The sequence below is a fragment of the Dermacentor andersoni genome, chromosome 1 (genome assembly GCF_023375885.2).
Source record: "Dermacentor andersoni chromosome 1, qqDerAnde1_hic_scaffold, whole genome shotgun sequence".
Lineage (NCBI taxonomy): Eukaryota > Metazoa > Arthropoda > Arachnida > Ixodida > Ixodidae > Dermacentor > Dermacentor andersoni.
The window spans coordinates 397,827,147-397,854,187 of record NC_092814.1 but is presented as its reverse complement, the minus strand read 5'-3'; positions in this window follow the sequence as shown (position 1 = coordinate 397,854,187).

Sequence of the window (27,041 nt, the reverse complement as noted above, 5' to 3'; positions counted from 1 at the left end):
ATGCGAAGACCTGGGCAGTTGTGGGCGCCCGCGTAATGCGAAGACGGCAAGTTGTTTTTCATCCACATTCATTTCCAATATTTTTATTATTTATTCAATTCATTAGTAAGTAGAAGTTATTTCCCCTAAGTTGTGCTCGTTGTCAATGTTTGTTGGCGTCTTATGATATGGTAAATGAAAATGCAACCCATAGGTAAACACCCTTTCTTTTCGTTGAAGCTGCGTTAGGGATGGTAAAGTCTACTTGTAAAAACATCGGCAAAGTGGGGTACCGTGATGGAACACTGTTAATGGCATCGTGTAATTCGTTTGCAAAAGTGCTAGTGAATGAATGGGGCGGTAACAAAGTCGTATAATGCCTTTGTGATGATTAATTTTAACTAAAGCCCAAAGCATTTCAAGGTTGATTGTTAGTTCAATGCGCTGAGAAGGAAAAGTCTTTAGGACCACTAACAAAACTCCAGCTCCAGGCCTGTTGGTGCGGTCGCATCAACAAATTGTAAAACTATCAACAAATGGAAATATTTGACTGTTGCCAGCGTTATAATATAACCAGGTTTTAATTAGGGCTACAATTTCAACAGTACAAGTGTCAATGGTATAAATGAGACAATCGAGTTTATTTAGTGCACTTCTTATGTTGGAGAAAAGAACTGTTAAAGGTGATGAACGGCATCCAGTAAACCTCACGCGTTCCTACGTTGCAGTGTGTGCCGTATTGCGTGAAAAGCGGCTATCGCCTCTTCAATGAACGGAGGAAACAACCGAGTCAGATGCCGTGTAATAAATGAATTGATTTTTATTTATGAATACCTTGTTGAATGCTTAGTTATTTTATTGTCGGCCATCACAGCGCCATCCTATTTATTGTGTTAGCGCGCTCTCCGCGTGACCTGATTTTGGGGCGAGCCTTTCTTTCGATCCATTCTGCCCTAATAGACTGCGCTACAGGTGTCGTGCAGCTGGACCTCCTTTCTGACAGCTACGTTGTTTTCGATGCACGTCATCCGTCCCTGTGTTCTGCCGAATTCGCCCGGTTGCCTCCTCAAGCTGCTACTACCGTGCCTTTTACCGCTCGACCACTTGGTCCTGATGGTGACTACATCGTCTCTGCCCTTGACGACGTTATTCTACTGCATGGCGCTGCGTTCCCAAGTGCCATTGTCACCATTGTCGATAATTCTGCTTGGCTTCCCGTTCTCAACTTTGGATCTGTTGCACATGTTCTTCCTGGTAACATTGCAGTGGCCCGTCTGACATTTGTGCACGAGTACGAGATATCTCCGCTCGCGCCCACTATTTCTGTCTCTGTCAGCCCTATTGTCACCTGTTCCCGTTCAGCATCGTCACCCTACCATGTCGTCGATAAAATGATCGCTACCAACCTCTCTCCAGCTCAAACTGAAGACCTTTGGCGCATTCTGTCTTGTTACCGTAATATTTTTGATTTCGATGACTCTTCGCTCGGCCAGAAAGCCGTAGTCACTCATCGGATTCACACCGTCGACGTAAGTCCCGTCCATCACCGCTCCTACCACGTGTCTGCAGCAAAGCGCAGCATCATTCAAAGTGAAGTCGCGAAGATGCTGAACAAGAACATCATCTAGCCTTCCGCTAGCCCGTGGGCCTCACCAGTACTCCTGGTCAAGAAAAAAGACAACACCCGCAGATTTTGTGTTTGATTATCGTCATCTGAACAAGATCACCAAGAAGGACGTGCATCCATTGCCTCGTATCGATGATGCACTTGACTGTCTACATGGCGCGACATGATTTTTATCGATCGACCTCCGCTCCAGCTACTGGCAGATCGCTGTTGATGAAATGGATCGCGAGAAGGCAGCGTTTATTACGCCTGAAGGACTTTTTCAATTCAAAGTCATGCCGCTCGGGCTTTGCAATTCTCCAGCGGCGTTCGAGAGAATGAGGGACACCCTTCTTCGAGTCTTGAAGTGGACCATCTGTCTATGTTATCTCGACGACGTAAGCGTTCTTGCTCCAACCTTTGAAACCCACATATAGCGTCTCGCGACATCCTTGCTGTGTTTCGCGTCGCGAAACTTCAGCTCAACTCGTCGAAGTGCCACTTCAGTCATCGTGAAATGACCGTTCTCGGGCGCCTTGTAAACGCCAATAGAATTCAACCTAAGCCGGCTAAAGTTAGAGCCATGCAAGACTTTCCAGTGCCTTGCTCAGTTAAGGACGTTCGCAGCTTCATAGGCTTTAGCTCGTACTTTCGTCGCTTTGTTAAAAATTTTCGTGACATTACGAGTCCTCTCACCGAGCTTTGAAAGAACGACGTCGCTTTCGCGTGATGACAGCGGCACGCCGAATCTTTGACAGCACTCATTAGACTCTTGACGAGCTCCCAAATTTTTGCCCGTTTTGACCCTTCAACACCCACTGAAATCCGTACAGATGCTAGTGATGACAGCAATGGCGTTGTTCTTGCCCACATTCAGCATGGTCAAGAGTGCGTTATCGCTTACGCAAGCTGTTTTCTGTCCAGGGCCGAGCGCAACTATTCTATCCCGGAGCCACAGTGCCTAGCACTAGTTCGGGCGATAGCGAAGTTTCGCCTATATCTGTTTGGTCGCCATTTCCCCATAGTTACCGACCATCACGCGCTTTGCTGCCTCTCCTTGTTGGGGGACCCTACAGGGCGTCTTGGGCGTTCGGCATTGCGCTTGGAAGGGTACATTTTCTCTGTAGTGTACAAATCCGGCTGTTTAGGTCAGGATTCCGGCTGCTTTACTGGGCACCCTGTCCACCCACCGGAAGCCACAGACCTCGTATGAGACACCAGCGTTATGTTAATTTCAGGCTTCCTCAACATTGGCGATGAACCGCGCCGTGATTCCTTTCTGCAAGCCCTCATAGATCGGTTAAGCTCGGCAACTCCTCATCTGTCTCTGCGTCTCTTCTGTGTTTCCGACGGAATGCTGTCACACACAACTTGCGCCCTGATGGTGCTGACCTACTGCTGACCGTACCGGGGCACCTTCAACGCACCATGCTTCAACAGCTCCACGACGCACCCAGCGGTGGGCGTCTCGGTGTTACTCGCACCTTTGATCGAGTCCGGCTCCGTTTCTTCTGGCCCGACCTCTACCGCTCTATGAGCCGGTATGTGAACGCTTCCGACCTGCGCCCACTCCCATGGCCATGGCTCCCATGGCTCCCATGAACCCACTCCCATTGCTCCAGCTGGATTTTTACAACCCATCGATATTCCCAGAGAGCCTTTCTTTAACGTGAGACCCAACCTGCTTGGCCCTTTCCGTTTCTCCAGCAAAGGTGACAAATGATTGCCGTTGCAACAGATTATACCTCGCGCTTCGCCATTACGGGAACTCTGCTTAGAAGTTGTGCCACTGACGTCGTGAATTTCCTCCTACACAACATCATCCTGCACCACGGTGCTCCACGTCAGCTCCATAGGAATCGCGGACGTTAGTTCTTGCCACAGGTCATTGATGATATCCTCCGCCTATGCTCTACTGACCATCAAGTAGCCACTGCGCACCATCCCCGGACTAACGGTCTCACAGTGCGAATAAACAGAATGCTTACGGACATGCTACATATTTACGTTTGCCCACACCACCAGGACTGCGACGTCGCTGTGCGATTTTTTGCCTTCGCGTACAATTCGTCCTGCCATGATACTACAGGTTACTCGCCGTTATATCTTCTGTTTGGCCGTCATCCCGTTTCGCCCCTGGACACTGTACTTCCCCAAGTCAAATAGTCGCACACCGCTTATGCCTGCGATGCGATTTCTTTGGCAGCACATTCCCGTCAGATTGCCCGCACTCGCCTCACTGGACCCCAGGCTTTCCAGACGACCCATTACGGTACACGCCATGGACGCACAGTATTCACCTGTCTCCCTCGTGCTCCTGTGGTCACAATGTCGTCGTGTGGGCCTATCGGAAAAACTTCTGTCACGATATGCAGGTCGCTACCGAATCCTGCAACAGCTTTCGGGTGTGACGTACGAGATTGCTCCCGAAGAACCAGGCCCGTTGTCAATACAGCCAAGAACCTATCTGTTCATGTTTCCCGTTTAAACCCCTTCGCGCATGCCTTTGCTGGGCCATAACCCCGGCGGGGTTGTGTCGCGATGCAGAACAGGACGTGCAGGCGAGAGACGATGACGAAGAAGTGTTGTTGTTGCTGGGGTGCTTAGACCCCATGTTCTAGTGTTAGCTCCTGCCTTCAGCATTAGCCTGGCATGAACAAGATTTTTGCTTGTCTCCACCACGAAACAATATGTAGATGTTATTTCATAATCGTGGTTATTTAAGCGTTGAACTATAGAGTTATACATATATACATCGCTATTCTTTATTATGTAGTGATTATTTCTTAGTCATGTTTATGTTAAGCGTGGAACTGTTATTTGCTAGTGTTACCCTAGATGAGTGCTCTTTTTTATTCTTTTTTGACTGGCGCTGATTCTTCAAAAGCCCCTGGGCCTGCCAACAGCTGACATGCCTTTCTTCGTGCTCCTTAGTCCTGCACCTTAACATTGTTAGGATGCTTTACATTGATTGACTGACTAGAATATATATATATATATATATATATATATTCTCGTCAGTCAATCAATGTAAAGCATGGCATGTCATTCCATGCCTATATATAACTTTAGTCACAATGAATGCACGGTAACGAAATGAACATATTTTGCAAGATTACAATTTTGTATTTTTCTGATTTTCCTGCCTCCTCAACATTGTTATAAAATGCTGGTTATAGAAAAGTCATATTGCAGTATCTTTAGAGGATGTCTTTTGAGCATACCTCGTTTAACACCCTTGTGGACTGAATTTATTTTCCTTGCGTTAGCAGTACACAAATTTGTAAAGTGTTGTTCGAAGGATTTCATTTTGGTGCAGAAGTAACATGGTTGTTTTTGTGAACGAGAAGAAAAGGGGCTAATCGAGGGGCCTGATTTTTATTATTCATATCATGAGAAGCCAACAAACAATCACGCCAAGGACAACATTAGGGAACTTACTTTTACTTACCCATTGAATTAAGGAAATGATACATGAATGGCAATGAAAGTGGATGAAAAAGCAATTTGCCACCGGCGGGGAACGATCGCACGTCTTTACATTACTCGTGCGATGCTCTAACCAACTGAGCTTCCGAGGCGGCGTTTTGCCATGCACTTTCTTGGGTATTTATGTTTTACTACTATAACTAACCTTGGGAGTGTTAGCCAGTGCCACCACTCAGAAACCTTGACGGCCGATGTAGAACATCCTTTCTGTCGCAGGCGTCACGAGTACGTGATCTTTTTTTGGGTGAAGGCAACTGGTCAATAAACCCACACAGGATGCCTGAAGGCATCAGTGTTGCCGGATTCAAGACCCTCGTTATTTAATGAACGATATGAAAGAGCGCTAACCAAGGGGCCCCATTTTTATAATCGTATCACGAGAAGCCAACAAAGACACCAAGGACAACATAAGGGAAAGTACTTGTACTTACTAATTGAAATAAAGAAATACACAGGCTCTGAATGATTTTCGCTGATTTTATTCCAAAGTGCAGTTGAGTTGAGTTCAGTGGTTGTAGGCTACTGGTGGGATTAGCCTTGCGGCTGCTACCGGCAATTGCTCCACCGTAGCGACACTTAAATAAATCACATGAATAAGACGCAGACCTCACAATTACAAATAGTCACTCCTAAGGTCACTATGTGGAGGCCAAATCCGTGTCCTGCAGGTAATTTAAAAGAAGGCAAGAAACCTCCGGCCTACACAACTAGTTCCCGTGCGGGAAAACAATGCCCTGAAGAGAACTGTAAGGAACTCCTGTCTTCTTGAGGGACCCGAATAACACACTCCTTTCCGCGTTATACAGAGTACAGCACATAAGGTAATGTTCTATGTTGAACACACATTGAACATAATGGAGACAACGCCAGACCAGTCTTATACATTCATGCAGGGGTACGAGCAGAGTGCGTGTAAATGCGGCGCAGTAAAGTGGGTTGCTTTTTTTGGAGACCCTTGGTCACACATGACTTGTGAAGTGAGCTCAACAAAGAGCTGAACTGGCACAACACCGCTTCTCTGAAGAGTCTCTTGTCCTCTTGAGGCACTTTTCTCAATGGATTCCCGGACAGCGCTCTATGGGTGAGGCTGTCCTCCATCTGGTTGCCTATGATACCTATGTGCGACGGCACCCAACGGGAACGTTGGAGATATGGAGATTGTGGAGATTGTGCACCGAGCGTAGGGAGCTTAGACATGAGGCATCAGTAGGGAACCCATGCTCTAACCTTTGAAGGGCGGATTTCGAATCTGTAAGAATGCCAACAGGTTGAGGCATACAAAACCGTAGCTTCTTTAGACCTGTTTCAGCCGTTGTGGAGGACACGACTGCAGTGCAGCGAACAGAACAATCATACTTCAAAAGCAGCTGTATTAGATCATCTGACCTTGTCCAAAGAGCCATCAGTAAAAATTTGAAGATTATGTGCATATTCCGTCTCAACATGTTCCAGTACAATTCTTCACGTGTGCGCTTAGCGGAGTTCCAAACTGCAGAATCTATGCAGGAGCTTTCAGTAATATATACCTTTGCAAAATCATCCATTTAGCCCATAATACAGAATATATTTCAGATTATTAGATTCGTATTGAATACATGTACATGCACTAGAAATCCCGAACCATGGCACTGGTTTTGAGAAAAGCATACCACTACCAGTGATCTGAATTCGCACATGATTAACATAGTTATACATTTTTACAGAGCATATTGCATACTGGGTGTTTCAGCGAAAAGTTTCACAGTTTTCTAAAAATTGCCTGTGGCAGATAGCACAATTGTAGTTCTTGATACCGTCTACTCGAAGAGGTGGACATTGCTTTACGTTATGGCACATATTGCAATTTACAAATTCTAACCAAGGCGTTCGCGAGACGGATCCTTTTGGAACGAATTCTCTGGATGTCACCAGTTTCAAGATAATCATTCCTAAACTAGGTGTTCCAGTTACTTTTGTATTTTAATGCATGAAAGGTTGTTTTTTAGGAAATTAAGGTGAACGACTGCATTTTTACCACAAGTTTGATGGCACATATCTCATAAATGGTGTCATCCCCATAATTCTTTTCAAGTAGATATTCCTCGCAGTCTCACGCATTGGAATTTATGATTACAATTTGTGCCATAAATCAAATAATTTAAAACGTAATTAGTAATTTTTGTTAATTAGTCGAATATGCAATTCATTTCTTTCTGCAAGTAAAGTTCGCCTCTTCGAGCAGACAAGCTCATGAACTAGAATTTCCTATCAGCCGCAGGAATCTAAAAATTTTTTGAAAGTCTTCGCTGAAACATCCTGTATTTTCACTGGCAAGAAAAATAAGCCTTTATACGTTAGTTATACACACAGTCTAACGAGCAGCCTGCCAAGACGACCCAAAGACGAGCACGGAGGGAGCATTAGCTTGGCTTCAGGAGTACTTGTGGAGTTATAGGGCTATTTCTCAGCTTGTACAAGCCAGATTGGAGACAAAATTTTGGCTTGAGCAAGCCCAAATACCTAAAGTCCTGCCTGGGCTGGGAAGGGTGTCCGCGATAATTACAAATCGCCCACCTACTTAAAAAATTAGAATACAATAAAGCCTTATGATCACTGTAGTAGACTGATGTCTGGCTTTTCTAAAAACCGGTCACTTAGGATTGGTGTGAGACGGGATCCGGTACAAATACTTTAATTGTGAATATTCACTTTCCATTTCACTCAAGGTTCATACGAAAGGTAGAACGTGAGCAGCTCCAGAAAAGTACAGTTGCGCCTGTTTCATTGTAAAATACTGCTACCCCGAAGCTGCCAATAGACTCTGCGATAGACTTTAGCAGCTGTGCGTGCAGCGTCGAACTCGCATATCTAACAGCCATAATCTCAAGCATTTAGTCGAGTTTTGCTTTAGAAGGTCCACAACAGCTTCTCAATTCTTTGCTAATAACAAACTGCGTAAAATTATTCTTTGCCTAGTAAGTCACGTACAAATCACTCTGCTACATCAACATTATACTTGCTAGTACTCTTACATTTCTCGCTTCCATGGTGCCTTTCATGGCACCAAGATGATCGCAAGGAATATATAGTTCGTGTATACAGCTCTTTTATAATAGATTTTTTTCATAATGAGAAGATTTCTTGAAATTGTTTGCGCAAGTTTGGCGGCATGACACCTAGGGCAGGTACCTCCGAAAAAATATACTGCAGATCTACATTCAACATTTAACTGTTATGACCACAGGAATATGTCGGAGGTATTCACGCGTAGTGTTGATGACGTTGTACACCATAGTATATTTAGGTAATCCACAATATTTTTATTCCCAAATTTTCCAGTTTGCTTACAGGAAACCAGGAGGGTCAGGACTAAAGGCGATAGCATGCCCCTGACTGAGGCCTTGAACCCTGTACAATCTGCGCTCCAGCGAAGCAATCAGGACAGCGTAAGAGTGAGGAGAAAAGGAAAAAAAGTAGTGGAGGAGGATTTGAACAAGGAATTCTTGACACAAGATCGAGAAAAAAACTATACACTGCAAACTAAGAAAAACGAGCACACGATGTGGAACCAAAAAGCAGCATGAACAACAAAGTTTGAGCGAAAAATAAAAAAAAGACGTAATTAACCATATCTGTAGTACTATTTCAGTTCTTAACGTCACGATTTGCAACAAAACTCATTCGCTAAGAAACATAGGAATCGGGAAACAAAAACAGACAGTACTTTTCATGTATTACATATAAAAACGCTACAGTATTCTCGCTTCGTAAAAACAGACTTCACACGAAAACCACAATTACACCAACGAGCTATGTTTGGTTACAAATATTTCTTTTATACAATTTTATTGAAGGCTATTGCTTCATTAGGTCGAAGATTTCCTTGTTTTCTTTTAGGAGCTTTGTAATTTTATACCTCAAGCTTTGCATCCCATAATTAGTTCTAATCTTAAATAGTTTATAGTTTTTTACACGAAGGTTCAGGTATGTGGTCGTTTGAAAATAGATAGACTAAAAATTTGCCCCGTTTTCCTTAATTTGCCTGAACATATAAAATGAGAGCATCTCTCTATAACGAAGATTTGGTGGAAATAACTTATCTCATTTTATATGGAGACGGGGTATCATTGAAGCGGTCCTGTTCAAGAGCACGAACAGCTCTCTTTTGTAAAACATCTAGTTTATTTAAATTTGTCGTCGTTGTAGAGCTCCAAGTCAGTAAGCAGTATTGTAGATGGGACTGAGTTACTGCATGATGTATAACCGGTTTTAATCTGTTTGGAATGAAAGAACCTATTTTCCATAGTGCGCCAATCGTTCGAGATAGCTTATTTTGGAGGTAGTATATGTTGTCATCCCACGATAAATATTCCTGAAAAAATACACCTAGGAACTTTACACCACTCGTCTTTTCAAGCACTGCTTCTTCAAAACGCAGGTTGAAAATATTATTTATATGCGAGTTTCGAGCTCTGCAGATGACATATTTCCTTTTACTTGCAGTTAACTGTAACTCAATTGGACAATTGCATTTTAAATACAGGCCGTAGGTAGTGTCTTCCCAGTAGTCCTGAAAAAATACTGTCGCTCAGTGAAGGCAAGATAGCAGCGACGCCATACTGTAGAACAAAATTCTTCTGCCAAAGTATTACTATTTCAATAGTCATTCATATGCTGTGACAGAGCTCGGTTATGGGGAACGTGCTCAAATGGTAGCGTGGCGGAGGCTTCAGGTTGAGGAAATCAGAAGCTCGGAAGTTGGGAAAACGAAAAGCAAAATGTTCACTGGCAATTGTACAAAACTCATTTGCATCGTTGTATAGGTAAAACCGAAAGGGTCATGTGTTGATCAATGAGCGTCTGGATGAGCCTCGTTTCCATGGCCCAGAGCAGCTTCTTTCCTATCTGCACCGCCACAATAACACCTACGTGCAAACCCTCCCTCAAGGCGGTAGTCAATCCCCCACAGGTCACAAACCACCTGGATGACAACCAATCAAGAAGCACAAAACAACATGGTCGCAGATGAAATATCATACCGACGAGACGACCCCCTGCCCCAAGTTCGAGCGGAAGGCGGTGGGAGTGGGAGAGGAGATACTTCCAACTGATCTTCGCTGTTTCTCAGTATAGGGCCGTTCATGGCGGATTTCTTCCGGGAAATGTGCATGAGCCCTTCGCTTCGTGTCTGCCTTCCACGGGGCAACTCTTTCTTCCCTTTGCGGCGCTTTTTCTCTGACGAGGGGAGCTTGTTGCAAAAAGAAATTAGCAGCGCCCAGGATTGCGTGGGAGCTCTCCTCCGACTATCTTCCCAGCGTGGCTCTGCCATTCTACTCTAGCACGTGGCAAACAGCATGTTGTCTGGTGTAGTAACAACATTGAGCATTCTAAGCACGCGGTCATGGGTTTGATCCCTAGCCGTGGTGGTCGCGTTTTAATGGGGGCTAAATGTATAAAAGGCTCCTGTACCTCGCATTGGGTGCACGGTTGAGACCCCCAAGTCGTTGAAATTAAACCGCAATGCCAACTACGGACTGCCTCTTAAATGTATAGGCGTTCTTGCGCGTAAAACCCCAGTATTTTTATGCACATTCTCTTTTTCATTTTGGAGCTGTCAGTGTTCTTAGCTTTGCATTAATAATCATAGGCTGCCAATTCCAAAGGAACAAGTCCGGCACATTCATGATTACCTTCGTACTAGCAATAAACTTTTCCACCGAAGAGCATCTTCCATCATTGACGCTTGCCCCCGATTATCTCATTTCATTTCCGCTTCTCAGTGCATCCCTTTTGCAACTTCCTGATACATTTGCCTGGCGGAGCTATATCGCCTTCTGCATGTTGAGTCTGTAGCTTTGTCGTAGTATCTTTGTGCTCAGGACATAGCATGTTATGGAGGCTGCTTCAGTTTATTCTACGCTCCTGAAGCACTCGATAACACTTTGAATGCCTGATCATGGTCACCTCTCCATGACTTAGGAAATCACCTCCTCTAGGTCCCGGTTATTATATAAATTTTCGTGTACACCTTTTTTGAGCGTACTTCTGTTTCTATTTAAGTATAAGTCTACTCATACGTGATTTGACTCATGTTCAACAAATGACGTTCAGCAATTATTCAACAAATACGTGTAAATTATCGATTTTATGTACGCACCAAGTAGCATACGTACATGTATTTAAATGCATTCTGTTTTCTCAATAACATCATCATCATGATCAGCCTATTTTGTTTCCACTGCTGGACGAAGGCCGCTCCCTCCGGTCTCCAATTACCCCTGTCCTGAGCCAACCAATTCCGCCTAGCACCCGCGAATTACCGAATTTCATCGCGTGACCTAGTGTTCTGCCTTCCTCTACTGTACTTCCCTTCTCTCGGTACCCATTCTGTAGCCCTAATGGTCGAACGGTTATCTAACCTGCGCTTACATGACCTGCCCAGTGCCATTTTTTCTCTTAATGTCAATTAGAATATCGGCTGTACTCGTTTGCTCTGCGATCCAAACCACTCTCTTTCTGTCTCTCAAGGTTATGCCTAGAATTCTTCGTTCCAACGCTATCTGCACGGTCCTTAATTTGTTCTCCAGCTTCTTTGTAAGGCTCCCAATCTCTGCCCTTTATGTCAACACCGGCATAATGCACTGATTATGCACCTACTTTTTCTATGATAATGGTAAACTTTCAGTCGGGAGTTGACAATGTCTGCCGTATGCGATCCAACCCATTTTAATTCTTCTATGAACTTCCTTCAAATGATCAGGGTTCCCTGTGATTAAATGACCTAGGTGTACGTAGTCCTTGTTCCTCTTGTAACTCTTGTTCCTTTGCCCGGTTATTCATCATTATCTTTGTCTTCTGCACATTAATCTTCATCCCCACTCTTACACTCTCTCTGTTAAGGTCTTTGATCGTTTGTTGTTACTCGCCTGCAGTGTTGCTGAATAGAACAAGGTGATCGGTAAACCGAAGGTTGCTGATCTACTCGCCGTCGATCCTTACTTCTAAGCCTTCCCAGTTTAGTAGCTTCAATATTTCTTCCAAGCACGCAGTGAATAGCATTGGAGAGATTGTGTCTCCTTGTCTGTTTCCTTTCATAGGGGTAGGTTCCTACTTTTCTTGTGGAGACTTCAGGTAGCTTTGGTATCTATGTTATTTGCCAGGATATTTACGTAAGCAGTCTGTACTCCTTGATTACGTAATGCCTGTATGATTGCTGGTATCTCTACTGAATCAAATGCCTTTTCCTAATCTATGAAAGGCATATATAGAGGCTGATTGTACTCTGCGGATTTCTCGATTACCTGATTGATGACATGGATGTGACCCATTGTAGCGTATCTCTTCCTGAAACCTGCTTATTCCCTTGGTTGGCTAAAGTACAGTGTCGCCCTTATTCTATTGGAGATTATCTTGGTGACTATTTTAGATGTTACTTGGAGTAAGATAATGTACCTATAGTTTTTCAATTCCTTAGCGTCTCCTTTTTTGTTGATTAGTAAAATATTTGCATTTTTCCAGTTTTCTGGGACCCTTGCAGTCGATAGACACTTCGTATAGAGTCGCCAGTTCATGAAAACTCTCATACAGAGCTTTTCCTTAATAGCTCTTCACATCACTGATGGTACGTGAATTTCAATGTACTTTTTCCTCGAGTGCACTTTTGTTGTCCTCTCAGTACGTGTCTGTCTCGGTACACGCGGCGTTAATAATCTCCATTAGTGCCAATTAGGCTTTTGTAGATAGCCCCACAACTAGCCTTTAGCTATGGGCCCGCACAGTGTTTGTGCGCACATTTATATTCATTTTATAAATTTGTGAAATAATCTTCAACTTCAAGTAGCAGTCATAATTTAAAAAGGGAGGAATACAAATAGGTTTGTTTTAGATTTTAAATAAACGAATCCCAGCAAGTTGTCTGATGTTGCATGACCAAGTAGCATGCATATATTACTTGTCTGTAAAATTCCAACGTGATATTCGCACAAATTTTTATACATTACTTCATTACCTAGAAATATGTGATAGTCAGCATTTTTCAGTACACGCTCGCCACATTATAGTCTAAGGACGGAAGTGCTGTCTACTCCGCTAATGAGTTTCCGCTGAGTTCATGCGTGCCATTCTTTTCCAGAAGTGGCAGAGTACTGTTTCCGGAAATGCGGAGAGGAAGGGCAAAGGTTAGAAGCGCTAACTCGTGCTGACTTTTTCTCCCAGTGAAAAAAAAAAGCTACTTCCTTCTCATGTTGCTGTCTGTTTCGGACGCCAGATTTGGCTTTCGCTGTTCCAAAGAAAGAAAAAAACATTCACTATGCGGTGCAATGAAGGAGGCAAAGACGTCTTGCTGCTTCGTAGAGGTCGTGCACCCGACCTGTCCTAAGCTTAACTTGGTGCCGAGTGCACGTTTATTACCCAAAAACGAATAACATCTCCGCAGCAACACAATGCGAAGGCCTATGACGAGTGAGGGGCGACTCGGTGAGGGGCCTTCGCGTCGTTTGCCTACCCACGCACAGTACACTCTTTGCTGCGGGTATCACGGGCCAGACGTCATTGCAGAAGGCAAGGGGATCGGCGCACGCCATTTAGTTTTGAAGGGTAGCTGGAAATCAGTTGAGAAGCGCCGCCGTTGAGGTGGGAAAGATGCGCAGGGGCAAAGCGGAGGTCTTTTGGGGGAAAAGTGTTGCGCAACGCGCGTACGGACCCCTCCCCCCCTTTCTACCGGATCGTCTATTTCGGGGCGCATACTTCCTGGCCGCCGCCGTAACCGCCCCGCTGGCATGCAAAGCACCGTCTCGCCGCGGCCGACGCGCGGCTGCGCAAATGGATGCGCAACTGTGTCAATGACAGGCGCGACGCCATCCGCCTGCCCAAAGAGGCGCAGCGTCGCCGCTAAATCGCGCTCCCATCTGTACTTCGGTGTCCTCCCTGCGGTGGCTTGTGCGTGGAAGACCTTGGTAAATATAGACGCCGTTGTCCCTGGACGTAGGCTGTCCTACCGCGACCGGTTCGCGTGATATTAGAGAGTGGACATCACGCGGCAAACGCAGCTCAACAATCGAGCCGCCTCTAGTAGTAAGAGCGTGCTTTGTGGTCAAGGAGCTCTGGCTAGCTCATCTAGCGCTCTTTTCACTGCTACCAGTGTCTGCCGTTCGGAGACTATAGCGTGCTCCATGTGCAAACTAGAGGGGAACGATTGTGTCGTAGTGCGTAGCCTGTTTGAGACACAAATTCCCGTTAGCTCATTACGCACTTGCCATTAATATCAATGGCTCATCCAAGCGGCTGCCCGTACCTGTTGTCAGTGGTTGCGTTATGGTTGCCGGGAAATGCAAAACCACCACAGCGCCGCGAATACATTCGCGCGGACGACACTGTATTTCAAGCAAAATTATTTTATCGAAGTCTTCTTCGTGAAATAAAGATGTCACAAATGTGTGGCTGTAGTGTATAATTGGGAGGTAGGGCACAGAAAAATGATAATGACAATGACGAAACTACTAAAAGCAACCAAAGGCTAGAAACTGACTATGCCCAAGGTAAACCAGATTTTGAACGTTTCTCATTAAGTATAATGTTTTCCTTGTTGTTGGATGTCGTGTGTGGAGAAAGAGTTCAACGCTACTTCTTCTCTCTGCCATGTCTCAGTCACGTTCTTTTCGCCCTTTTCGTAATGAAGTGTTAGTACTAACTAGCCCAACTTCCTGTTCCCACCGATAGTTGTAGCTATACTTGACGCAATTTCATGCTAAGAATGGTTTGATACCACACTGTAAGATGGTTAATAGAGTTAGTTGATAGTTCACTACGAGAGACTGGGGCACCGGTAGGACAAAAAAGATGTAGGAAAAGGGATTTTATTCATTTATTCGAGCTACCGTCAGTGCCAAAGGGACTCAGGGAATGCGTTAGATATGTGGAGAAATAATGCAACAGATTATTCAACATAATCATCTTCATCGTAAGTCTCTTTGCATTTGCGTTTATTTATTTGAAGTACCTGTAGCGCCCGAAGGCATTATTGCAAGGGGAAATACACAATGCTACAAAAGTTCGATAAAAATACATAATTGATCAAACAAAAATAGCACAATAGAACAGTTCACTCCGCTATAAATTCAACATAAATGCTCTCAACAATGCTGCAGTGCGACAATCAGCAATTTCCTGCGGTAGCTGATTGCACTGTGATGCTGTGTGTGGAAAAAACGAGTGCTGGAAGACGTTTGTTCTACAAATAATTTCTCTTATTTTTAAAGAGTGGTCACATCTCTGAGATAAGAAATGAGGTGGTAGAAGGTAAGTTTCTTTAGCTATTTTAACTATATAGAAATAAATTTTAAAAAGCATTACTAATCTCATATTTTCTCTGCATGCGCTTAATAATTCCCACCCCAAGCTGTCCTTAAGTCCAGTATTACTAGAAGTAAAGTCATAATTGCTACAGACTAAACGGGCTGCGCAGTTTTCTACTTGCTTGAGCATATTAGAGAGAGTTTTAGTTTATGGCTCCCAGGCAATACAGGTATACTCTAATATGGGGCTTACGTTCGAAAAGTAAAGTAGTTCTTTAATTTTGGGAGGAGCTGACCGAAAGTTGCGTTTAACAAAATTTAGCATTTTTACAGGCTTTCGCTGTAACATATTGAACGTGCTTAGTCCAAGTTAAATTCTATGAGAAATAAACACCCAGATACTTTTACTCGGTCACTGGCGATAGCTGAGCATTGTTTAATGTATAATGGAACAGCTGTGGATCTTGTTTACATGTAAATGAGACGTATTGACACTTACTGGAGTTAAAAGACATTTCCACCTCACACACCAGCGTGTTATACAGTCCACATTGCGTTGCAAGTACTCGTGGTCAGTGGAAGACCTAACGCAGCGATGAATCACACAATCATCAGCATACAGGCGCACTTTGCATGACAACCTGAGCAATATCATTGATCTATACCAAAAAGAGCAATGGCCACAAAACAGATCTCTTGGGAACTCCCGAAGAAACACCAATATAATCAGATTGTGAGCCATTATTTACCACACGTTGCATGCATTCTTGTAGATTACACTAAATCCAATCAAGCAATGAACGAGAGATACCGAGGGATGATAGCTTATGTAACAGCAAAAAATTGGTGGCAGAATCAAAAGCCTTTCTAAAATTACAAATATATAGTCAGTCTGTACACCGAGATCGAATGAATGAAAAAGATCGTGGCTGAATTCTAGGAGTTGTGTCAAGCAAGAACGGCCAGACATAAAACCATGCTGATATTCACTAAAAATATTTATTGTTTTTTATATGTTTATTATGGCACTGTACACTATGTTGCCAGTGTGTTACTACGCACACTCCTTAGAGAAATCGGCCCGCAGTTGGAGACAATATTTTTGGGCCACTTTTATGGATTGGTACCACGTTTGCAACTTTCCACTCCTTAGGCAAACAAGAAGTACTAACGATTTCTTAAACATAATAACAAGATAGTGGGTGGTTATGTCAGAACAAGCCTTTAACACATAAGAAGGTATACCATCAGGACCACCTGCAGAAGAAGCATTTATATTGTCAAGTGGCTTAAGTATACCACCATGTGTCACGACCATGCTCCTGCATAGGTTCGAACATATTGTCAGGAATATGCGGTAATTCATTACGGCAAGGAGTTGTGAAAGAAGACTGGAAATTAACATTGAAGCAAGAAGCTTTATTTAAGTCATCAGTAAGATGTACACTGCCATTATTAAGCTCGGGACGCCAACTGATTCTTTGCTAATTGTTTTTAAACACTTCCACATTTCTTTCGGGTTATTTTGTAGTATTGGGCCCAATGCTAAGAAGTATTTTTCCTTAGAAACCTCATTTTTTACTTTTATATCTTTTCCAAGGGACTTTAGCATTACAAATACAGAAGGGTTACGCTGCTTTCTATAATCATTCAGAAGACGATGGCTCTTATTAATCATTCGCTTGACCTCCCGAGTAACCCAAGACTTATCACTACGTTTTTGTGCAGACAAATGCTTACATGCGTGTGAAGCAACTGCTTTAGTGTGAAGCAAAATGCATCCCATAGTGTATTGCAATCTGCGGACTGAGCTAAGTAACTGAATTCCTGCAGGTATATGCCAAGACCTTTAGATAATGAAACATAATTGCCTTTATCAAAAAACATACCTTCCTTGGGTGATCATGTACAGATGAGAAAGGGACGATCTGAACATGCGCCACAATGCGGTCATCGTCACTATTACCGGAAATTACGGCGTTCTCAGACACAAGAAATGACTGGTTTGAAAAAAGCAGATCTAAGAGAGAAGAGCTATTCGGACCACACCTAGTAGGTTGAGTAACCAACTGATAAATATCATTGGTAACTAGTGCTTCGCGGAATGCTACAGACTGAGCAGAAGAACTAACAAGGACAGGCTTATTGTGAACCCACCTCACGTCAGACATATTGAAATCACCACCAATAAGATTATTGCAGAAAGAAACTCGGAGAGGGCTCTGAAGGTCTCAGGCAATGTGGAAGCGGGGTAACGGTAAAAGGAGCCGACTGTCAGCAATTACCCAGTGTGAAATCGGATATTGCACCAAACTGACTTGTGACAATCAGTTCGGATTAACATGGGAGACGATCGGAAGGACGACTGAACAAGTAGAAAGACTCCAGCGTCATGCGTATTGCGATCGGAACGGTAGACGTGAAAACCAGGCGGAATTCGGAACTACCAACAGATTCGTCGAGCCAAGACTACGTACCTATAATCACGTGACGTTTGACTGAAGAGGTCAGAGTAGCAAATTCATCAGTTTTATATTTTACGCTTCTGCAGTTCAGGACCAAAATGGTGAGCTCTGAAATCGGTTCACTGGAACGTCCAGCGCGCACACATTGCTTTGAGGACTGATTGTTCGGGCACCACCTCTTTTGCTACTTTTTCAGTTCAACAACAATATTCTGATTACCATCATAAACGTAGCGCTTCTTATCAACGAATAGCTTATCGTATCAAAGTTTGACATAGCAATTCAATGTTTGGCATAATTTACAAGTTTAGCTTGCGCAAGCCTGATGTTAGGGCTGAAATCCTCACGGATCGTAAAGTTAGTACCCTTAGGCCTGATAGCACGAGATATGATACTTTGCTTATCCTTGAAGTTAAGAAACCTAATAATGGCAGGTCTGGTTTTGCTTGGTGAGATTTACCAAGCCGGTGAGCACACTATACACATTTCGGAGTAATCTGTTCACCCAGTTGCGTTTGGAAGAAAGACAGTAGTTATTCGTATGATTCAGACCATGTCTCATCGGCTGAATTATCTAGGCCAAGAATAATGAGGTTGTTTCTTCTGGATCTGTTGCTCCCGTTATCAGGCGACGCCTTAACCTTTACCATGACGAAGGGTGTCAAGAGCGCACGGAGCTGAGCCGACATTGCCCGTATCAATCTGTTTGAGAGAACGTATATCAGTTTCCAGAAGATTCACCCTGCTAACAAGGACTTGCACTGACGTGTTCAGAACATTTTGCTGTTCTTTACCAACTTATATTTTCTGAAGAAACCTCGCCTGATTCATTTTCAAGCCTTTAACAACTTCAAAAATTTCAGCAATTTCGGCACTGTCAGAACCTGTATATGCTACATTGGCTACAGGGTTACTCTCAATATCTCCAGACAACATTCAGAGAACACTCGATACAGGAACAAAAGAATAAACCAACCCCACAAGGCACTTTCGCAAAACATATAGCAAGAAGGTGGGGCACGACACCGCTACTATAAAATGATTAGAACTATGATAACATTTAGCAGGTTGTAAGTAATTGACTTGTGCGTAGAACGGGCGTGAAAACACAGCCAAAGCGATGACGTGCCCCGGACGCTCAGCTGAGAAGTGCTGCTTATATATCCGCCCCTCGGATTGCATGGTGCTGGAAGGCTCTGCTTGCCAGGCGAGATCAGATGCCACGATCAGTCTTGGAAGCTGGCATAAAATTGGCTCCGAGCAGCGAAACTCAACAAGCACATCTTCATCGATGAAGGTTGACGAAGGCCGCACCAGTCTCAAGGGAATGCCCGGCGTAGCGAAGCCCCCGAAGGAAGCTTTCAGGAGAGACAGCGCCAAGACCTCTGCGTAGAACGCGTCTGAGAACATAGCCAAAGCGATGTCAGCACTCAGAACGAAAGCACCTTCCAGCTTTCTCCATTTTCTCCTGTCTTGCGACAGTTCATCTTTTGCATGCAAACTGCCTTATTTGTCGCCTCCATATAATTCTCTGCAGTCCTCGACAGCGCTTCTCTTGCTTTGGCACCGGTTCAGCGACTCTAATAGATCACGGGCTATCCGCGAAAGGCAATACATTGTGCAATCAGCCTTTTTTTAAATGTGATTAGTATTCTTATGGTGAATTACACTGACAGAACAGGAGCAGGGAGCCACGCAATGTGGAGTCGGGTGGCAGCACAGTGAGAGCCGGTACACTCGACCCGCCACTGGAATGCAGCGTGCATCCGGAGGGGAGGGGGTCGTGTGGGTCGTTTACCGTGTGACAAAAGCAATCCACGTCCCAACATTCTCTGTGGCAGAGCGGCAAAACACGTGTAATCGTGTTCTGATTGTCGAGCGTAAGGCTGTCACCGGTTTGCGGCCACGTGGAACATATCTTCCTGCAACGCCGAAGCATCCCGCAACGTTTCCGAAAGCGAAGATTATTCTGAAATTATTTATTCTGAAGCTCAGCCTATGCTACTTTTTTATTATTCGGGGCAGGTCACCCTCTTAAACTGAATGTAAAGCGAAATTGAAGTCATGGTTTCTTATTTGCACATGCCTTCCTCGACATGCAGCACGGCACGCTTTCTAGCACGAGTGGGCACGCGTTTAGTGATTTTGTGCAGGAACCCCAGCTCACTTGCGTAATGCATGCCAGCGAAGCACCCTGGATCAGAGAGATTTATCAGGCCGCACATAATATAGGCTCCACCTTGTGCCGGCTATCAGCACAAATTATTATGGGAGCTACCTAGAGACTACTGTCTTATTCCGTTTTCAGGTTCACCTACATTTATAACTGTGGCTTAATTCAGACTTAACGTGCACTGCTCAGTGATTCAAGCGTGATACTCGGACAACATGGCGGCCGGCACTTTCTTGCGTCACCTGTGGGCGCTGGTGACACTGAGATCATACATTTTTGTGTCACATGAAAGCGAGAACCTTTTTGATGCATCGCAACTGCATTCGGCATCCTTAGTGATCGCCGGTGGCGCAAAAAGCGCCCGCCGCCATTCTGTCTGAGTATCGCTTTTCAGTCGCTGAACAGTGAACGCTTGGGACCACTCCATCCTTTGAACCCGGCTGCAGAACGATTCACACGCTGCACTTCTGCAACAGCACACGGCTTCCTATCAATAATAAAATTTATGATATACAGACTACGCAGCAAATGTAGCGAGTTCATCAGGAAGGCAAGAAGAGCTAGGCTTCGCACTGACCACATTGGTTTCACAGGTGGCACTAGCACGCCTGTCTATGTAAATGACCACTTGACCATTGATAACAAGAAGATGTTCTCGATGGCGCTGGCATTCAAAAAAGAAAATAAGTGGAAATACTTATGGACAGAAAACTGCCAGATAAAAGCCCGCAAAACTGATGATAGCAGGGTCTATCGCATTTTCACTGAGTCCGACTTTCGAATCTTCACGTGATACACTGTAAATATTTTTTTTCTTTTTTTCCTTTTTTCCATGGCCTTGCTCTACCCCGTTGACGTAAAATCTTGTCTTACCGCAAATAAACGATCACTCATTCACTTCAATGCTCGTAGCCTTCGTAAGAACATAGATGGAATTATTAACTTCATTGCCTCACTTCAGCATGTCTTCACTTTTATCTGCATATCGTAGACTTGGCTTTCTGATTCCGACAACAACATGAGCGGTTTTCCATCTTATCAACCCGAGTATTGTCATCGCCCAACTAACAATCATGGTGGCGCCACCATTTTTGTTTCACAAGCTGTCACCTACGGTCGCAGATTTGATCTGGCAGTTAACGGGAATCATTGTGAGTCAGTGTGGATTGAAGTCGACCGGTCATTCCTTAATAACAATAAGAACTTGATCCTTGGTTGCATTTATCGCTCACCGTCACCTTCCCTTAACGATTTCTTGCTTTCTCTTGATGCAGTTTTGTCCAAGCTAGCTTTTGAAAATAAGGATGTGGTGATTGTAGGTGATATCAATATTAACTTACTTGACACTGAAGCTACCTCGTACACAACTTACACAGATTGTTTTGCTGGATTCGGTTTTGAATCACTCATGGACTGCCCAACTAGGGAGCAGTACGCTTATAGATCACGTGTTATCTAGCATATCACCATCGCCTTGCTCCGGGGTTATTAATACTGACACAACCGATCATTTTCCTGTTGTTCTTACATTTAACAATGAAATTCATGAGAACGGTAATCGCTACTTTACTTCCGTATTTAGTGCAGATACCTTTATTGAAGCCATCAGTGAAACTGATTGGTCGCCAATTAATTCTATGTCTGATCCCGAAGAAGCACTAAACAAATTCTGCACTTTATTTTTATTGGCCGTTTCGACTAACACACGCACTGTAATATGTGGGAAAAACTATAAATATCCGCGCAACCCATGGATGACGGACGATCTTCTAGAAAGTTTAAGAAAGAAGGAAAACATGTACAAGAAAACTAAACGTCAGCCCTTTAATACTAGACTAGCTAGGCGCTATAGTAGGTACTCTAAATTACTGAATGTTTTACTTAAACAGGCGAAAAAAAAGTACTACGAAAATAAATTTGATCAGAATTAGGATAACTGCAAAAAGCAATGGCAGTTACTGAACTCTTTTCTTAACAAATCGTCTGTTGATGCCTCTATAACCAAAATAAATTACAATAGTCTCACTCGTTCTGAGCCCAACGAAATTGCTAATGCTTTTTCGGACTACGTTTCTTCTGTTTACACTAATAACAACACACATGCGCAGTTGCATATTACTTTGAGCCGTACGACACAATCATTCTTTTTGTTACCAGCTACACCAAATCAAGTGTGCTCCACGATTGCTAACCTTAAAAATAGAGGGCCTGGCTTAGACAATATTTGTGTCAAGCATTTAAAACTGGTTGCGCATTTAGTTTGCGACACGCTCTGTAATATTATCAACCCTATGTTCAAAGAAGGTGCATTCCCTTCATTTTTTAAAAAATGCCAAGATTATTCCTGTTTTTAAAAAAGGCCACAAACACACAGTTAATAATTACCGACCAATTGCAATTCTTGCCTGCCTTAGTAAACTCATTGAGGAATTATTTGTTAAACGTCTTAATAACTACTTAACAAAATTTAAATTGCTAAAGAACCATCAATTTGGTTTCCGCCCAGGAAGTTCCACGAATCTAGCTGTTCTTTCTCTGACTACATAAAAAAAATGTATTGATTCGGGAAACATAGTCGGATCTGTATTTTTAGACTTCAGTAAAGCTTATGACATGGTTAACCTTCAAGTCCTGTTTAATAAACATGACTCTTATGGTATAACCGGTCCTGCGCTAACATTCTTAAAGAATTATTTACTTGCTCGGCCATACAGAGTACATGCAGCAAATACTTTCTCAGTAAAAATGTATTAACCAAGGTGTACCACAGGGATCAGTTCTAGGCCCTTTGCTTTTCCTTTTATATATTGATGATCTTCCGGATTCTCTTAACTCCACCAACTACGTTCATTGCATTTTATACGAAGATGACACAATCATATCTTTATCGGACAAATCTGTTACTACTCTTACTTCTAAGTTAAATATTGCATTAAATAACATTATAAAATGATGTGGCAACAATTACTTAGTTCTTAATCCTTTAAAAACTAAATTTAGGTTATCTAAAATTGCTGAAAGGGCCTTAACTTCTATTCCTGAAGTAAAGCATGGAATTCATTCAATTCCCGTTAGCACCGAAGTCACTTTTCTTGGCATACATCTTGACCCTGACCTTACATTTCGCTCTCACTTCCAACATCTCAAGCACAAGACTGCGTTTGGTATACGCGCATTATTCAAAGCTCGCCCTTTTTTTTTCTCGTGAGGCTCTGCTACCGTTGAATTATGCAATCATTCATAGTCACATTAATTACGACATTGTTTCATGGGGCAACACGTACGCTTGTCACTTATCATCAATTCAACATATCCAATATCAGTCAATATGCATTATCATTTCTAGCTCCATGCAATCCAATGCCTCTTTGTTACTTCGCGCGTATAACATCTTGCCTACTAACACTTTGTTCCAGTTTAACACCCTCGTCTTACTCCACAAGTTGCTTCATAATAACTTTACGTTTCCCTTCATTGTAACTGACCTTTTGCAGAATAAAAATATGTCCAGATTTGCGGCTAACAACAATTTCTTGTTACCCATGGTTCACACCAATTACGGCAAAAAAACATCTTCCTTCGATGCAATTTCTCTTTGGAATGAATTACCATCAACTATAAAATCCTGTATTTCTCTTGCAATTTTCAAAAATCACCTTAAGCATCATTTCCGTTGATAACTTAACTACAATCTGGCGGTGTACCTTCGACTTTTATCTCGCATGTCATTTCTTGTATTTCATTCATGCTTTCTTCCGACTTTCTTTTATAACGTGCTTTTTCGTGTTTGATTGTAAGTAACATGTCTAATGATGTATTTATTCTGTAGATGTTGTTTATAAAACGCTAATTTGCTGACTATTGATATCACCATCAATGTTGTTACTATTAACCGAGGGTCCCACTACAGTTCTTTCACTTTGGGACCCTCGTCTGTATATTTGTCATGTAATTACTTCTTTTTTTGGAACCAATAAATCTGAATCTGAATATGAAATGTGCGTTTTCCTCAGCAGAGATGCGATGTAGAGAAATTTATAAAATCATGCATGCTTATTTGGCATCCGGTCATGTTTCTCTAAGCAATACACCCTATAAAAAATGCTTCTTGCACATTGCATGAAAAACTGACAGTACTCTGTGCTCTTGTTAGCAGGCTGGAGAAGACACAGAATATATGCTGTTACACTGCAAAAATTATGACTTATACCCTAACTTGCTTCTTGCGAGAATTCATGCTCTGGGTTTAAGGTCAATGTTACTAGATGAAATGCTGGGTGCATGACCACCAGAACACTTGAAACACAGAGCAGTATGCGCATTAGTGCAGTTTCTTGAACAATGTTGAATATATAAATGTTTGTTGTTTTAACATTGTTTATTGATGGTGTACTTGCGTACAATCAGTGCATTTTACCAATGTTCACATAAGGCGCAGAGACTGGGAGACTTAGAAAGAAGCTTGAGAACAAGTTAAGGACCCTGCAGAGAGCGGTGGAACGAAGAATGCTAGGCATAACCTTGACAGACACAAAGAGAGTGGTTTGGACCGCAGAGCAAACGGGTATAGCCGACATTCTAATTGATATCAGGAGAAAAAAATTGGAGCTGGGCAGGTCATGTAATGCGCCAGTTAGATAACCGTTGGACCATTAGGGTTACAAAATGGGTACCAAGTGAAGGGAAACGCCGTCGAGGACGGCAGAAGACTAGGTGGAGTGATGAAATTAGGAAATTCGCGGGCGCTAGTTCAAATCGGTTGGTGCAGGACAGGGGTAATTGGAGATCGCAGGGAGAGGCCTTCGTCCTGTAGTGGACATAAAATAGGCTAATGATGATGATGACTTGCGAAAACGATCTATTATGTTATACATGTGGTTTGTGTATTTAGTCTTATTATCGTGTTCCTGTGGTTCTTCTGTCTGTCGTTGTGTACACTGTGCTTCTGACCAAGCGCTGCCTCATGCACGTCAACATGAACACTAGAAAACTTATGAACCTCTCAGAAACAATTCTCTTTGTTGTATGCGGTGAAATTGATGTCTGTCGTCTCTCATCTTTTAGCCGTGTGACATTTTTTTTGCTGACTTATGAATTTGCAAGAGAGGCGTAGCTGATGTCTTGCAACAACCACCAACATATCCTTACATATACTTAGTAAAAATTGGAAGGCTGTTCCTATCGATGCAGTTTACCTAGCTGCAACACGTGCTGTAGCTGTGTAGGTGCCTGTAACGTTAAAGCCCAAAGAAAAGCCGATGTCATGTGTATAATCAAAAAGGCCCATTTCCTCGCCTCATGTTTTTTGCTGCTTTACGTCGCACGAAGCATGCTACGAGTGACCGCAGTGAACGTTGCACACTGAATAGAGTTTAGCTACGAATGTGACGTAGTAAATCTCGCAGGTAAGTTTAAGCTGCATAATTGGTAGCTGCTGCTTTCCAAAAATATATTTACTGCGAAAAGAATCAGTAATGTATGTACCCATTTCAGTGGCTGCTCTGTCCACTTATGATACCAAAGCAAGCGAACATAATGATGTCAGAGAACAGTATCGCAGGTGAGACTATGAAGCTTTCATAATTGTTTCCAACCACCTTATGCTTCACGTACATAAGAAATGTGTCATGTCAGGAGTATTTTTTTAATTATTGATTCATGCAATATTTGATGTAACCAAAAGAATTATGAAACTCCTTCTTTACCCGTTGTATTCTACTTATATCCAAGCTTATGACATGGTAAGCAATAAGCCGCTAACTACTTGCGGGCCAATTTTATGTTATATGAGTGAATTCAAAGCTTTCTATCACGTGTGACAACCTATTCAGTGCTGCGGGCCAGTTCGGCTACCAATTTGTTTGTTTGTTTGTTGTTATTGTTGACCCCCGAAGAGTCATTAGAGGAATGGAGATACAGTCAATATTTGCAGTACAATGAAGAATCCCATGCGCATCAATAAAGATAATGATAATAATACTAATAAAGGAACTGCTTTTTCACATATATTCACAGAAGTGATAATTCGAGCACAATTGCACTTGTAGCGACCAGAGCGCGGTGTTATTGATGTAAAGGATCCGAACACTTCTTGACCTGAAAAAACATGAATCTGCAGCTCGTGTAGAAATGTACTTAAACAGGAAGAGGAAAGCAGTGAATCAGGCCGCATGTTCCATTCCTTAATTACTCAAGGAAAATAACTATATTTAAAAGTGTAATTTCGTGTTAATACGAGTAACTGCAGATACGAGTAAGTGATGGAGGGTGCATGAAGGCTGGATCATCGTGCAATGGAGCTACGGATGGTAAGTATTATTATTACTTTTAGCCCTACATTTACTATTATTTCAACTTTACAGGTGGTACAGATGCAATTCTGCAGAGAAGCTTGTCACCCATTGCACCATCACGAATTGACGGGAAGGCACATGCTCAGGCCAGACTATCGGGCATCAGGAGAGGAGGTGAACGCCTCAGCGTTTAGCGTTTCTGTTCACTGTCTAAAATGTATTTTCATTCTAGCCACAGAATGGACTGAGGAACAGGCAAAGCTACTGCTGGAGTACTGCGATAAGTACTTCCCACAGATGGCCTGTTCAAGAAACATCAAAAAGAGGCCTCTCAGCAAATCCCCATGAATGTTGAAGGTTTACGTGGCATCAAGAAAAGCCAGATCAATGTGAGAACCATTAAAAGACCGTGATCAGACGTCGCAAGGCTGCCTCAGACAACAACAAATCTGGAGCATCACCGAGCCTTGTGCCATTCGATGACGAGACTCATAAAAGAGAAACCTTTGATGATAGCATTGGACCCGAAGTGCAAAGCGATACCTCGGCAGTTAATTTAAAGGACTCGCTGGGATCTCCAACACTAATCTAACCAAATGCGGAGAGCATTGAGAAAAATAAATGCCACTAACAAAATGCTGATGTAAAACCACGTGCAAACACTGCATGTCTGCGACACATGCAATTGTTTCTTTCTGAAATGAAGCCAATTCCTGAAGAGCGGGATTGTTGTAAAGCAGCCAGAGATGCCGAGGAAGAAAATCG